This window comes from Manis javanica, chromosome X, assembly GCF_040802235.1.
Source record: "Manis javanica isolate MJ-LG chromosome X, MJ_LKY, whole genome shotgun sequence".
In the NCBI taxonomy this organism is placed as follows: Eukaryota; Metazoa; Chordata; class Mammalia; order Pholidota; family Manidae; genus Manis; species Manis javanica.
This window is the reverse complement of record NC_133174.1, coordinates 82,311,551-82,326,671: the sequence shown is the minus strand read 5'-3', so window position 1 is coordinate 82,326,671 and position 15,121 is coordinate 82,311,551. Positions and strand designations below refer to the sequence as shown.

General features: G+C 41.6%; 1 protein-coding gene and 1 long non-coding RNA gene across 4 annotated transcripts in view; one reads left to right on the top strand and one right to left on the bottom strand.

Annotated features, from left to right (window-relative positions):
• The window catches only part of PCDH11X (protocadherin 11 X-linked), a 797,150-nt gene extending 792,979 nt beyond the window's left edge, over positions 1–4,171 (bottom strand). For all 3 annotated transcript variants that reach the window (XM_073227421.1, XM_073227423.1, XM_073227424.1), the window contains exon 1: positions 3,871–4,171. The gene's annotated coding sequence lies outside the window, so the exon portion shown is untranslated. The remainder of the gene's footprint in view (positions 1–3,870) is intronic.
• LOC108392970 (uncharacterized) overlaps positions 373–15,121 on the top strand; it is a 34,505-nt gene continuing 19,756 nt past the window's right edge. Inside the window, exons 1-3 of the long non-coding RNA XR_001852153.2 lie at positions 373–3,344; positions 4,713–4,937; positions 9,442–9,579. This is a non-coding gene — a long non-coding RNA (uncharacterized lncRNA). The remainder of the gene's footprint in view (positions 3,345–4,712; positions 4,938–9,441; positions 9,580–15,121) is intronic.

Genomic DNA, 15,121 nt, shown 5'->3' with positions numbered 1-15,121 from the left:
ATTTTTCTGGTTTCTAAATCCCTAACCAGATTTCTTCCTGCCACCAGCAGTCTGGATGCTATCAGGAATTTCTATTTTGCAAAAAACATGAAGCTTTGAATACCAAGGAAGAAATAACGTGAAACCTATGCAGTTCGTTCTGCTAGGGCTCCCAGGTGCCAAATGCCAAATCCAATTGCATTTGGGGGTCTGTCAGAATCACTTCTGGGTCATTAAAAAAAAAAAGCCTCCTTTCGACTCTTAACAAATGACTGAACTCTAGAAATTGAATGTGGTTTTTATGCTTGGTGCTTGATCTTAGTTTCCTTCCCATTCCTGTATTTCAAACGCATGACAACTTTAAGTTTGTTGCCTTTACTGATGTATCATGTAAGATAAGCCTTCCATCAAAGGGAAGAAGAAACAAAACACTGTATTTACAAAACGGATACTCTTTGCTCAGGCTCCCTTTCCCTCAAAAGTTCCACCTGCCTCCAAACCGAAATACAGAAGGTAAGCAGTTTGGTGCCATCCCCTCTGAACCTATTTTCCTTGGGAAGGAAACAGTTCCAAGGCCCAGTTGCCTCCACACACGCCCTTGTCTCCGTCCCCTCCCTCTTCCCTGTGCAACCTTCTCCAGCTGCTCGCTGCGGTCCTTCTCCCAGAGCTATAGAAAAAAATTGTCCGCAATCAGGGAAACGGATTAGCTCCAAATTCGGGAAAGCAGGGACTTGTTCCTGAGAACGAGAAGAGCAAATTCAGAGGAGAAGCCGCATCGGGCTTCCGTCTTGGAAAATCCTATTCCTTAATTTTCCCCATTTGGCCCTCCAGTCTGTAGAAGTGACTGCGCAGCCTTATAATGAAGAGCATGGTGGCCTCTCCCCTGCGGTAGCAGCTCCTAGAGCCTTTCCGCAACCCCTCATTTCCAATCCCTTCTTTCAGTTTAGGGGACAGCCCACCCTGCGCCAACGCCTTCGGCTGCCTTCCTCCCCCACCGCACCATTTCTTTGGGAAGACAACTGTCTTCGCTTTCTGGGGAGCTTGCTCTGTTGCAGGCGAAGAGACAGCCACATGATTTTGAAGACTCCGGTCTTCACGTCCCCCTTCCTTATCACCCGGAGAGAAGAGAAACAGCGGAAATTTAACACTGGTAACTTATTCTTATTTCATCTGAAGAACTTGTCCTCTAAAATGCCGCTAAATAAGTCAATTCGGTGAACAGTGAAGATGAAAGCTGAAAAGGGGAGGAAAGGGGTTGGGGGAGGGGCAGGGACTAGGAGGAAAGGAATGCGGGAAGACCCTAAATCTGTTTGATCTATGGGTTCAAAACCCGCCGCGGCTGGCCCGCAGCGGCCTCCCCCACCTCTGGCGCCTCCCTCGGGCGCTTGAGTGGGAGGAGGGGCCGAGAGCCGGAGCAGAAAGGAGGCCGTGAGGCAACGAGGGCGGTTGCGCACTGGGACCGCGCGGGGCAGGGCCGCCCGCGCTCGCTACCCGGACTAGCAGCTCGGCCTCCTCCAGGTCCGCCGAGCCTTGCCGCGGCTGACATCATCGCCAGAAGGAGGGGCTGCCCGGGCGGAGGGGCCGCTGGAGAACTGGGTTCTCAGGCCTCGCTTGCGGAGGCTCTCCCTCGCCGCTGGGCAAGCGCAGCGCAGTGGCAGTGGCAGTGGCGGCCGGACGCAGCCCGCGTGAGCTGCGCGGGACAATTCTTAATTTAGCAGAGGGAGAAAGGTCTCTTTAGACCTCAGCGCGTCCATCTGTGAATTCTTTCGTTAAAACCGGCCGCACACCGTCCGCGCTTTCTTCGATGAACCAGACAAAGGCAAGAAAGGGGAGAAATACGTATAAATACTATTACTTCGACTTGTTTTCAAATGCTCCCTCCGCCCTCGACGCACACACTCACGAAAGGACAGCCCTGAGGCTATCTCCCGCCCTGACTGTGCTAGTTTGTTTCAAACAAGATTGAGTGGAATTCCATTTTGTTTTTTCCAAGTTCAGAAGGTGCCCCGCAAGTGCCCTTCTTTTTCTTTTTCAAGTCACACCTATTTTAACCTCTTATGGTAGGGGAAAGAGTCGTTTTAGTCATAAAACGCCGCCACCTTCTCCGGTGTTGTGCTCAATGTTCAGAATTATGCTTTGCACGCTCCTCAGGTTGTTTCCTTGTAGCGCCAAGAGCCCGCCAGCACCTCCTAACACCATCACCCCCACAAACCCCAATATTTTCTGCCCTGTTCCCCGCGTATACCGATTTTTGGACACTTTCTTCCACACACTTTCCTTCATTACTGCAACAGCTCTGGTGCTAGGTTTAAATCCCATCTTGGGATGTTTCCACACAAGGACTTGCTTTTGCTTTGTTCCTGATATTTAATTTTATTTATTCTTTTGTCCTAGTCCCTCTTCTCTCCAGTCTTTGCTTTGTGGGTGTGTGCCGCAGCGGCGCAAGTTTGGATTCCCATCCCCGGAACCAACATTTTGGAAGGGCACCCGGCTCAGAGGCTAGGACCCGCCCGCAGACGCGCGCGCACACGCAACCCAGCGCCCCGCACCCCAAGCCGCAAAGGCGGCCAAAGCAGCAAAGCACGGAGAAATTTATTCTGGAAGCGAAGAGGCCGTTTTCACTTGAGGTGTAAGTGTCTTAATTTGGGGGAGGAAAGGAAGCGGTTCCTGCTCTGCACTCTTGGAGAGTGACCCCCACCCGTTTTGCCAGGGGAGAAGTCAATTTGCGGCTAAGAGCTCGTGTGCAAGTAGTTTCCCAAACCGAGAGCAGACTGCCGCTCCACTCTTCTAAAGTCTCTAAAGAAAAAGACCCATTTGAGGCTAGGTGCTTTTAATAAGTCACCTTCTCCGATGACGCTCTTATTAAGAGGCATTCATTTTAGCGAAAAGGGACCATTTGATGGCTACGCGCGGAAAAAAAAATTACTTTTGTGGAGAGATGAACTGTTTTTAGGTTCTACCTTAGAAACGTCATTCATTTAGGGATAGGTAGGCGTTTTTTGGGATTAAAAGTCATTTTCTTAGAGAAAGAGGAACCCTTTTCTGTTCTGCGCTCTTAGAATAAAAGTCTTTTTTTTAATAAGAAAAAGATGCCGTTTTATTGGCCACGCGATTATAAGAAGTTCTTTTTTTAAAAGCTAGGCAGAATTTTACACACCTACTATTTCCACATCCAGCAGGTGCTGGCTGAGCACACCCCATAAGTAGGGCGGGAAGGAAGGGCGGGGAGGCAAGCGCCAGGGGAACAGCCTGGGGGATCCTGCGCGCGCCGTAGCGCGCTGCGCTCTTCTAAGCTCTGCGCCAGGGGTCGGGTTCCCGAGGGTTAGAGCCAGCCTGGCAAGGATCCACACTCCGAGCGCCTAGAGGTAAGAGAGCCGCGGGGCCCGGCCGCGCGGCACAAGGTCCCAGGCAGGCTCTGGGTTCGGGGTATTTCTCCGCAGCGCGGACCGCTCCGCCGGGGTAGCCCGAGAGTCAGGGGTGTGATCCTTATTCAGCACCTGCCCCAGTCTCAGAGTTTCTTTCAACCTCGAAGAAGCTGGCAGTATCCGTTAAAGTGAAAGACCTTTTTGCACGGCCAATGTCGGGGAGATTCATGCGCGGACACTTTTCTGACAGAAGTGAGAGTTTTCGCAAAGTAAGCAAGCCAAGCCGAGCGGTGGCAGTGCCAAAAAGATACTTTACCAGCGCTCACCTTCGGGGTTTGCTCTTTCTCTTACCTCCGGGGAAGAGCTGTGGGAGGGGGAAGGGAGGACACCACAAGCGTCTCTAAAATGACTCTGGTCATAGTCAAGATCCCAAGCGCACCGCAGGCAGCAGGAAGCCTCCGCTCACTAAGTGCGGGACTCACGCCTCACACGCCGCACCGTTCTGGCACCCAGACCCGATACTTACTCACTGTTCGAAGCCTCTATAGAAGAATGAAGTGGTAAGCGAAAAAAAGAGAAAAGGCTTTCGCCCGCACCACGGAGACTGCGATTGCCGTAGCGGGCTCTACCGCCACAGCTCGCAGTCCGCGGAGCAGCTGGAGTAGCAGAGGCTGCCTTTGAGGCTGTTCGGAACGCCTGGGTGGCTTCGGCTGCTCGTGTCGCCGCTGCCTCTGCCAATCTGAGCACTCTGCTCTGCTCGCTCTCTGCTTTGCCGCGCGGGCCGCTGCGTGTAGCCCAGGCTCACAGCTCCTCCCGCCCTGACAGTTCGCCGACTGCCAGGAACCAGTGCCGAGCCAGCCCTTTTCAATGGCGAAGGGGAGGGACTAGAGATAGGGGAGAAGGGGGAAGGAAGGGGGGTGAGCGAGTGGAAGGCGTGGGGGAGAGAAGTGAACCAGTGCCCGGGCCGCCTGCTGGGAGGGGATGGCGCAGCACCAACTGCTGGGTACCCCCCTCTGGTCCCCACTCCTTGCACCCCACATCTCCTGCCGCTCCGGGGGCGGCCCCTCCCGCTGACGGAGAACTGGGGGAGAAGGGCGGGGGCGAGATGGAGGTAAGCTTTGGAAGTTACTGTTTGCCGCCCCGAGAAGGCGGCAGGATGTGTGTTGGCGGCACACTCGCGTGCGGGACCTGCTGCCGGGGAAAACGCACCGCTTTCCGGCTGCCCGCTTTGCAGAGCAAAAAACCGAGGGTATGCATTGCTCCGTTCGGCTCTCCGCTCGCTGCTCTCTTAAGGTTCCCTTCAAGTTGAAGTCGTTCACATTATCTTAGAAGTTTGTTTATTTTTTGTTATGTGTGTTTTTTCTCGAGATCCCGCTGACCGCCCTGACTCCAGCTAGAGAGCAAGCATCCAGAAGCACCATTTTCTTATACAAAGGACACTTAAGGCAAACTAGTGGAAGTAAGGGCAGGAGCCCGGCAAAGCCGCGGTTGGAGCCGAAAGACGGTGTCTGCATATTTCATACTCAACTGTGAGCCGGGTCTGGTTCCTTGCTTGCCTTTCGGGTTGATCGTCTGGGGGCAGCGGAAAGCCAGGTGAGGGGGAGATCTAGCAATCTGGCTACCCCAGAGAGCAAGTACGAGTGAACCAACGTAAGCAGGTCGGTGGCTTCGGGCTGCTTTAGTGGGGTCCAACCGCTTCGCGGCCGGGGAGCCGGCAGCATTGCGGGCGTGGACAGCGCGTTTCCGAGGAAGGAAAGGATGCAAGAGAGGGAGGAACCCAGCCCAGAGCCGCAAAACTGGTGCTTGCCAGCGCTCTCCGGCTGCCTGGTCGGCGACGCCAGGGCGGGCATCGGGATGCCAGGTTTCCCAAGGCCACTAAAGCGATCAGGGGCAATGTGGCTGGTTTATGGCTCAGATGGGTCGTGAGTATCTAGAAGCAAGGCTCATTCTCCTGTCCCTGTCATGGGATTAAAAGCAAAGAGCAACAACCAAAATCTTCCCAGCTGGTCTATTCTTTTCTTGCTCCAAGGAGCAAATCCTTAAATTTACTCAAAGGCTGGAGAATGAACCAGGTGGATTTTCTAAATTGCTTTCCTGAAAGGTGTAGAGTTTTAGAGGAAAAATCCCTTTTCCGTGCTTAACCAATGGAAAAACTTATCTTTCTAGTGCTCTGCTTTGTTTTTGGAAGGATGAAGCTCCCTTCTGAAATAAAAGGAGAAAAAGTAGAGAATGTTTTAGGGTGCCAAGAGCACAGTATTCATTTTTATTTTTGTCTACTGAATGCAAGAGGAAATGCATCTGTATAGGGCTAGAACATAAAGAAGAAGAAATTTTGCCAATTATCACGAATTGATTTTCTCTAATACCTTCTTCATGGTAAGTTTTTTTTTTTGAAGGGCAAATATGACTTCTTTCCTCAATATGTCCTTCTCCATCCTCCTGCCTTCTCTCCAATACCTGATATTTTTAAAGGTTAAAACCTTGGTTCATATAGTTCTACCATCACTTTTTTTCCTTTTGCCTTTTTTTTTACTCCTAAAACCTTTACTGAGAGAGACATTGGCACCGCAGTTCAGTGCAACCTGCATGAAAGAGGACACAAAGAACTATTTACTATTACATTTTACTCCTCCTGTAACTCTGCCTACATTATTCACAGTACCCAGTACACGTATTGTCCTCTTTGTGGGAACTAGGAAATGTCTTAGAGATGAAATCTGAAGCTGTCAAACTGTTACAGCTCTGACTCTTGGGGTTTGCACTGCTGGATGAGACTCTGTCATAAGGGATAACAGGAACTTAATGAAAATAAAATCACTGATTGATCCAGGGCAGTGTGGAAAAATCATGCCATGGAGGCACTCTCAGAGCACTAATAATCATTCATAACATCCATATTAGATACCAATTAACTGATTTCTTAAAATTTGTATTTAAACCTAACGTAGGGGGAAAGAGCTATTCAGTGACTTACGAGTATTTAAAGTTATCCTCATGACAAACTCATGAGCTTAGTATTCTTCACATTTACGATTCCTGAAGCTGAAGCTCATAGAGGATAAGTAATTTGCACAAGACTGTGGAGCTGAAGAGTAAGACTCTGTATTTCCATTCAAAGTGTATAACTCCTAAATTCAGCTACATGGTTGCTTTGTCGTTAATCTGGATTATTCTGTAATATATGGCAAACATTTAGTTTTAAGTGTATAGTCCAATAGAAAATTATCTCTATAGAGCAGAAACATTATTTACAGACCAAGGGGACTACTCATTGAACTAAGTAACCCAGAAAGTTATCTGAGAAATTTGGCTTGGGGATTAGACTGACAGAAATCCATGTCTGAAAACAATGAGATTTGTTTCCTGTTTTCTCTTCACCTGTGTTCTGTCTGGTGTTGGCACCAATGAGCAATGGAATAACCAAAAGCCCAAACACCTGGTAAAAACTCTGTTATTGGTGCTCTAACCCTAAAAGGACTGATAAAGACTCTACTCTGCTTACAGAGAGAAAGACTTCTTTATTGAATGCCTTTTATGAACTATCTTCATTATATACACTGTCCTATTAATCCTCAAAGCCACTTTTATGAGATAGGTTATTGCCTTCATCTTTTTAAACAAATGAAACAAAGACTCACAGAGACTAGGTAAAATTCCAACATTATATAACCATAGAGTTGGGAGATTCAAACCCATGTCATCTCCAGTCCACTGTGCTGATCCTCAGCATATGGTCCTCAGTATGGTTACACATTTTCAGAATTTGCATCACATCAAAAATTTTACAATTAACAGAAACCCTCAAAAGTTAAAAGGGAACTGCAGGAATTTGTTTTTTGGAGATGCCATGAAGGAGCTGTGATATTTATTGTGCTTGTTCTGTGTTCCAATTTGGAACTTGAACCACTGTTCTGGTAAGACCATGAAAGGAAAATTATGGCAAGGTGTACCCTATAAGCATGGAAATATGTCTAGTCTCTGAGGATTAAACTATAAAACCATTATGTAATATAATGGATCAGAAATTCAAAATACTTCAATGAGTGAAGATGTTTCTCAGGCTAGTAAGCATTGATTAAAAAGGAGAAATAATGTGTTATTCTAAAGAAAGTTGATCAGCCATAGAGACCTAGTAAAAGAAGACTCAAAAAGATGAGCATTGGTAACTCCTATCCATGTGCATTTTCATCTCACTGGCAAAACTACCCTTGATATGAAGTTGATGAAGCCAATAAAATATTCTGAGGTTTCAGTTGCCCTTGCATTGAAACATCCCTTATCAAGCAGTCTGACTGTGATTTGCTTTCCCATGTTCTCTGTCTGCAGAGAGAATAGACAGGTCATGCAGATGGATGAAAATGAGTACTTTGTATCACAGGACAGCTGCTATTTTGTGTAAACTCCTTTCCTCTCTGTGTGGTCTACAACTTGCACTGTACATTGCACATAAATGTTATGATCAATAAAACATTGTTATTGAGAAAATAAGTGGATACATGGGCACAAGACTATAAAACTGGATAAATTACATCATCCTCCATGATATTTTTCATATTTAATATTAACTATTAGCAGCAGTCACAATTAGTAAGTATGATGCAGTGATGCCCAGTGGTTCAGAAAAGGACTTTAGTTTTAGACCATATTTGTAGTTCTGATTTTGGCATTTTCTAGCTGTGTGGCTGCAGGCAAATTAATCTCTAGATCTGTATTGTATAATAAGATAGCCACTAGCCGCATGTGGTTATTGAGCACTTGAAATGTGGCTACCCCAAATTGAGATGTACTGTGAATGTAAAATACACACCCTATTTTGAAGACTTAGCACATATGTAAAATTTTATATAAATTGCATGATGAAATGATAATATTTTGGTTGGTTAAGTAAACATATTATTAAAAATAGTTTCACCTGTTTATTTTCAATTTTTTAATGTGGCTGCTAGAAAAATAAAAATTACATGTGTGGCTTGAATTATACTTTTTTTTTTTTGCACAGAACTAGCCTAAGAAGCTTCAGTTTTTTCATTTAAAAATGGGGATAAAATAGTCTTATTCACCTCAAATTATTGTAATGATGTTTAAATAAGACAATGTATCTAAAATGCTTAGTACAATGCTGTCATTAAGCTACAAAGGTGTCACTCTCCAAGAGTTAGTACATAAAGATGTTAAGTGAACAAAAGAAAAACAAAAAACTTAAACCCTAGTGGATTAGGGGCTATTTAAAGAGAAAGCTTTTTAGTTAAGAATTAATCCCAAGTGAAATCATTCTGCTTCTCCAAAAATAAACGACAAACATGTATGCTGTTGGAGAGACAATATTGTGACAAATAATAATAATGTGTATGAAAGTGCTTTGAAAAATTAAAAGTATTCTCTCAGTTCCAAGCTTTTTTACTATCATGATTTGTAAAGACATATTTACATTAAATTGGTAGATATTTCTGGTACTGAAACAGTGAAGTCACAAATAAAAAACAAAGCTGAAGTGGTGCAGGTACACAGAGGGCATATGAATTTCTTCAGAAGCTAAAGATTTGGAAACTCAATAAAGGCTGATAGCTGAAGAACTCATTGAGTTTTCAGTAATTTTAACTGCGGCAATACTGTAACCTAGCCAACGACAAAACGCATAGCTCCACTGGAAACACTAGAGGGTGCTATTAGTGAGAGCTTAGAAAGATGAATCAAGTCTAACACCTTCCCCCTCTCCACCACTATAGATTATAAGAATTTGAAAAGGGCATACCTGTGAAAGGAAACGAACACTTCTCCATTTCCTCCTGGACATGAGTAGCAAGATTTTTTTTAGTCCTGGGACTGGCCTTACAACATTACAAAAATAATAAAATATTTGAAGTTTGCTATAGTGCTTGGGCAAATAATTGGGAAAAGTTAGAAATGGTCCCTGCATTGAGAAAAGTTTACTAAAGCCCAAGGAGGGGAGGACGAAAAATAAAAATGCCGGAAAAAGGGTTTTCAGTGAAGGAAAAATTTCGACAGGAATTCCTGATTACTACAACAACTGCTGTGATTAAGTAGGGATGGGGCAATTGTTTGGTAATAATGCCATAATTTTTTCCTCTCTCTGTAGGCTTGAACAGTTACACATTGCAGCAGACAAAACTGCAGCTGAATTTCTTTCATAGGAGCCTGGAAATTATGGCCTTATGTGCGTAGCTGAACTTTGCTGAAGCACTGAGCTCTGATTAATGTAATTAAATGAGTAAAGGTAAGTGGTGGTGTCCTCAAGGTTGCTCTTTCCTAAGTAAAGAATGCGTTTCTCCTATTGCACTCTCATTTTTCTACAGATGACTAGTTGCAGACTGTATGGGAGGAGGCTTTTCATGTGTGTTATTTGCCTGTATTGTGATGGAAGCACAGGGGCAGGGAAAATTATTGTGTCTTTTAAAGCATAGAGAGATCAGAACGCTGTTAACAATTCTTGTTTCATAGGACAGGCTTTAGCTTGAGTTATCCAGTTGTTGCCTGGTGAGGTAAAAGATTCAAAGAGATTTTGGTAGCTGAAGAAAGAATTCTTTTTTGTTGTTTCTTTTAATATTGAGATCAATTTTTTTTCCATCTTATCAAAACTCCTATGTGGTCATCTCTTCAGGAAGTAGGTATGAGCTACTGCTCTAAATTTAGGAAAAACACGCATGTATGAAAATCACATAATGTTTCCAAAAAAGTATATTGGGATTGATAAAAATACACATTTTAAAAGAATCCTAGACTAATACCACACCACTCTGAGCGTTCTTTACTTTTTAAGCTCCTTTATTTCTAATACAAGATATGACTATGAGCTGCATAGATTTAGCTTTTGCATGGTTTGTGAAATCAGCTGCATTTTCTCATGTATAACAAATATACTGTGTATTTCATTGAAATATGTAGGAAAACTGCTTCACTTTTTTTTTTCTAACAACCATGGCTGTCAACATAGTGCTTAGTCAACATAGTGTTTAATGGACAGCTACTTTGAGCCATTTTTCATTGACTGAGGTACTGCAGGCATCTCATTTTAAATGATTAGACATGTGTTTAGATAATCAATATATGGTTTCTGTTTTCTTTTGAGACTGAACAGTTTTCATTTGACCATTACTGAAACTTAGTTGAATGTCAGTTTCTTTGGATAAAATGTAAAAAAGTGAGAATTCTTCTCATTTACTGAAACACAGCTGGTCTAGACTTTCTTTAAAATTTTTTTTCAGGTAAGGAGAACAATGGTGATTCATTTTATTTTCAGGCAAAAAAAAAACACGTTCCTATTGCGGTTATCTCTTTTGACAGGCTAGAGATAGTGAAGGAAAAGTGTTTGGAGCATAGAAGGGTTCTCCTTTTAAGGAAAAAAACATGTAACACAAAATAGGCAATAAAGATAAAATATTATTCCTGAATGCTTTCCACTGTGAATGCTGTTATTAGGCTCCATCTTCTCTAGATCTGTTGCTAGAGCTCAAAGCACTAAAGGAGATTCTCCATACTGAACCTAATCCTGTCATGCTAAGGAATCCTTTGAAGATCTTGTCAACTGATAGGTTTTCAAATTCTATGTCTTTTCAGGGCCCAGTATTAAGTGTTCTTTTGGTAAACCCAGCAAATCCAAGGTTTACTCCGAATCTAATCTTAGTGATCTAATTTGTACAATTCATCATCTTCCTCACTTACCTGAGTGGCACTTTGCTGCCATTGCTAGTATGAGTGTACAGGCTCTGATGTGGAGTTGGAGCACTGGCATCCTGCCTGGTTTCCATTGGTTCACTTCTTGGTGTTCTACGCTCATTATCAATGAAATATTACCTGCTTGGCTGAGAGTCATGATCCCAACAGGACAACTTTCTTATAACTGTCCTACAAATACCAAAATAACTTATGACTCTAACCTCACATTTTATGTTTTACATTCTTGATCCATTTATTTTTTGGAAGATGCTAAAGTGGGTAGGCTATGTTGGTAAGCCTTTTGCATTTCATCACAATAAATAATGCGATGTTATTCAAAGATGTTTACAATTCTTGAACAGTGTGACTGAATTACTTAACACATGCATTTCCACTCCTATTATAAAATATCCTCCAAAAAATAACCAACCATAGGAACCTTGCAGTCATAGAAAATTTACAATAAAATACCAGAAATTATGAAGTTAACTTTGTCATAAACTTGTTAAATTACAGAGGTTTCCAAATGTCCTATGAATTATTAAAATTTCCTCTTTTTTACAAGGATCACTGTGGGTGGGGAGTCTGAGTGATTTCTGAAGAGGTAATAATACTTTTAAAGTGCATTTATAAGATAGTATCAGAGGTAACTTTGAAGAGTATATCAGTTAGTGACAACAGACAGTGTAATGTTTATCTTTAGAGTTAGTCAAGGACCTCAAAATATATATTTATATTGAAAGGGTTAAACTGTATTTGTCAGCTGCTGTTATAAACTAACATTTCATGGAGAATTAAATACTAGTATAGTTTGTACTAAGTGGACTTATTTTTAACTCTGTGTATTCTAGTTTGTTCTTCAAAAATCTTTTTGGGTTAACAATACATAACCACTTCTTATTCTTCACAGAACAACTATGCCATGAGATGCAGTCTAGACTGTCAAAATAGTCAAATAAACAGTGTGTTTATTGTTACATTATATTTGCTCTACCAATAATCTATAAATTACAGGTTTGTAAACCCTTAACAAAATTAACTTCGCTTAGAGTTCGATGAAACTAATAATAAGTGAAAAGAAACAAAAACCCTAGAAGATAGACTTTTGTCTCCAAGATGTGTGTGAGAACTAGCAACCTGGATTGGATCTCAAGGGGGAGAAGAAGGGAGAGGAGAAGGTAGGGGAGAAGGAAGGTGTATGAAGAATAGGTAACTTAAGGGTCCTGAGGAAGGGAAGGCAGTACAGGTCTTTTTCCTTTTAAGATTTTCTTTGATTCCTCCCTCACCTTCACTACCATAACTTTTAAAACTTGTTCTATGCTACTTCTGTCTCAACTTTTCAACAAATACTCCAGCAGGGTAAAATGCTCAAATGGAGACTGTTGTAGGGAAAAGTGGAAGTGAGAACAAAAAAGGAAGTCACCATTCTCTTCACACGTCTTAATACTGCAGCTTCTGGAAAAGAGGGAAAGGAGCTATCAGTTAGCAATGGTAGAGAAACCAAGTTGCTGTTCAAACCCTGTTCCCAAGCCCCTAACCTCTTAGAGCTCCCCTCGCCTGAATTCCAGCAGTGTAGCCCACCCTAGGAAAACTCAGTAGGGAGAGGGCAACGATGGTGTGTGTGCTGTGGCTGAGGCCCTCTAGGGGGCAGTAGAGGAACATGTTAACATTGAGGAAGGTAGGGGTGCTGCCCCGGAGGAAAACAGGTTTATTTAGAGTAGGACCTCCTTTGTCTTTAATATGCAAATATATGTGGTGACTCTTCAGCAGGGGCATATGAAGAGTTTATTCAACCAGAGAACCCTTTTGAAATGTATGAAAAATGCTGCTGGGCAGTTTTAAAAGCACCTCTCTGGGCTTTTCGAACCTGTCTGCCCCGTCATGATGAAGTTAATCCTCCTGCTTATAGCTATACTATGCTATTAACTTTCATGCTACTACTTTGGGCAACAGACCAAACCCCGTTTCAAAACTGGGAATAGAAAGAGCATTTTATGGGTAATGGAAATGAAAGGAAATAAATTTAAGACATCTCTACATGGTAGCACAACAATGAGAGATTCCATTGTAACTATTTTTGCCATAATATGTTACATTTTTGTCTAAAACTTGTTTAGAATACAGTTTTAATCTAACAGACTGCGGTTTTATTTTTTGGCTATATTTCTATAGGCTGACATGAAGGGAACAGAAACAGTTACAGTGTATTTTAACTAAAAGTCTAGAAAGCCTGGATTCAATTTGTGCTTCTATGGCATTCTAGTTACTTAAATTCTCTAAATTTCAATTTCAATAACTGTGTATTGAGAAATATAATTACCTTAAGAATTGTTATGAGGAGTAAGTGAGATAATGAACATAAACACAGCTAATGGAGTACCTGATACAGATACTTTAATGTAGTTGAATGCTCCAGTAGATTTAGACTTCATTAGATACCTACAGTAGTCACTGAGGTAAAAGAAAATGGGAAGTAGCAATAGCTGTATTATTCACTCACTCATTTGTTAGTTTGTTAATTCATTTATAAACAAATATTTCATTAAGAACTATATATTGAAGGCACATTTTTAGGTAAATTAATGCCTTAAATAGCCTTTCCATCTCACGTGTGTTTTATAGCTCTGGATGGTGAGTTATAATGCCGAATACAACCCCATTAATTGAGGGAGGCAGAGAAAAGGGACTGGTAACCTCAATTTATTTGCAGAAAATAAAAGCCCCTTCCCCCACCTCCCACCATATAACTTACATCTTCCCTGAGGAGCCATTTGCCTTAAATACATTCTAAAATTAAAATTAATGCTTTGTATTATATATAAGTATGTGTGTATACACATATATATGCATAGGAAAACAGATACAGATATATATATATGTATATATATATGTATATAGATAAATAGATAGTTTGAGATGGTAGGTTGTTACTAGTTTAGATCATTTGAACAGCCACACAGTGATCAAATGACTGATAAAAACAAGGCAGATTTACTATGCTGCTAATGAAGTTTTAGCTTAAAGCCCCTCACTTGCATAAGCCTCTTTTGAGGCCTGATATTAGGAAATCATTATCTTATGAAGAGATAATAAAGTGATATGCAGCCAAAAATGTTTTAAAAAATTATTATAGCAATATGTCAAGCCACTTATTAATACACATATGCTATTCTCTTGCTTTTTCCAATGTTTGTGGTGTCAGCTTTTATAAATTTGACATTCATTGTGATTCTTTATTCCCCATAATATTTTGTTTATCCTAAGTCTTGTATTAGTAGTTTTGTATGCTTTTGTTAGAGAGCCCCTGTGTATAAGTTCAGACTCCACAATACCAGGATTCACTCCCTATTTATAAATGTCAGAAGACCTCCCATTAATTCTTCCAGAGGAAATGAAATAAAAAATTTCTTTAAAAATTTAAGTTATAATCTTGGGTCTTTACTGAGTGGACTAATTTAGACCTAAAAAATGACTTACATTTTTAACTCTGAAAAAATTTTAATTCTTAATTTCTGTAGCATTCTGGAATATGATTGTTAGCCACATCAGCAACTAAGGGGAAAATGAAAACAAAAGTTCCACATACTTGCAGAAGAGATTTTAGTCCTTCAAGAGGCAAAAAGCTTGTAGTTTGTATAATACGGAGTTCTGTCATCTCGGAATGGCTCTTATTATCTTGGAAATTACAGAATTTGTCCAAGTTTTGGACTTCTGGTAATAAGACATTTTTCTTCTGATTTCATTTCTATCTGATTTCATTCAGATAATCATCTGTCTTGTTTAAAGGATGTATGAATTTCCTAAGAAATCAAATGAAATGGAATTTTGTATTGAACATAAAATAGAAAACTATCAAATCAATCTTTCTTTTGAGTTCTGTGATGACAATTCTTTCTTGGATTAGGTTTTTTCCACTTTGAACTGCTATGTATATTGTATTTCACACAAAAGAAGCATTAGTCAAACTTTAAAATTTTCTTAAGACCAGTTGCCATTTTTGTTATTTTTAAATGACAAAGAATAGGAAGCAATGCAATGATTTTATCTACTCCAATTGAACTTCTGTGCTATTATTTACAATCTGCTCTGAGAAGAAAAATGGA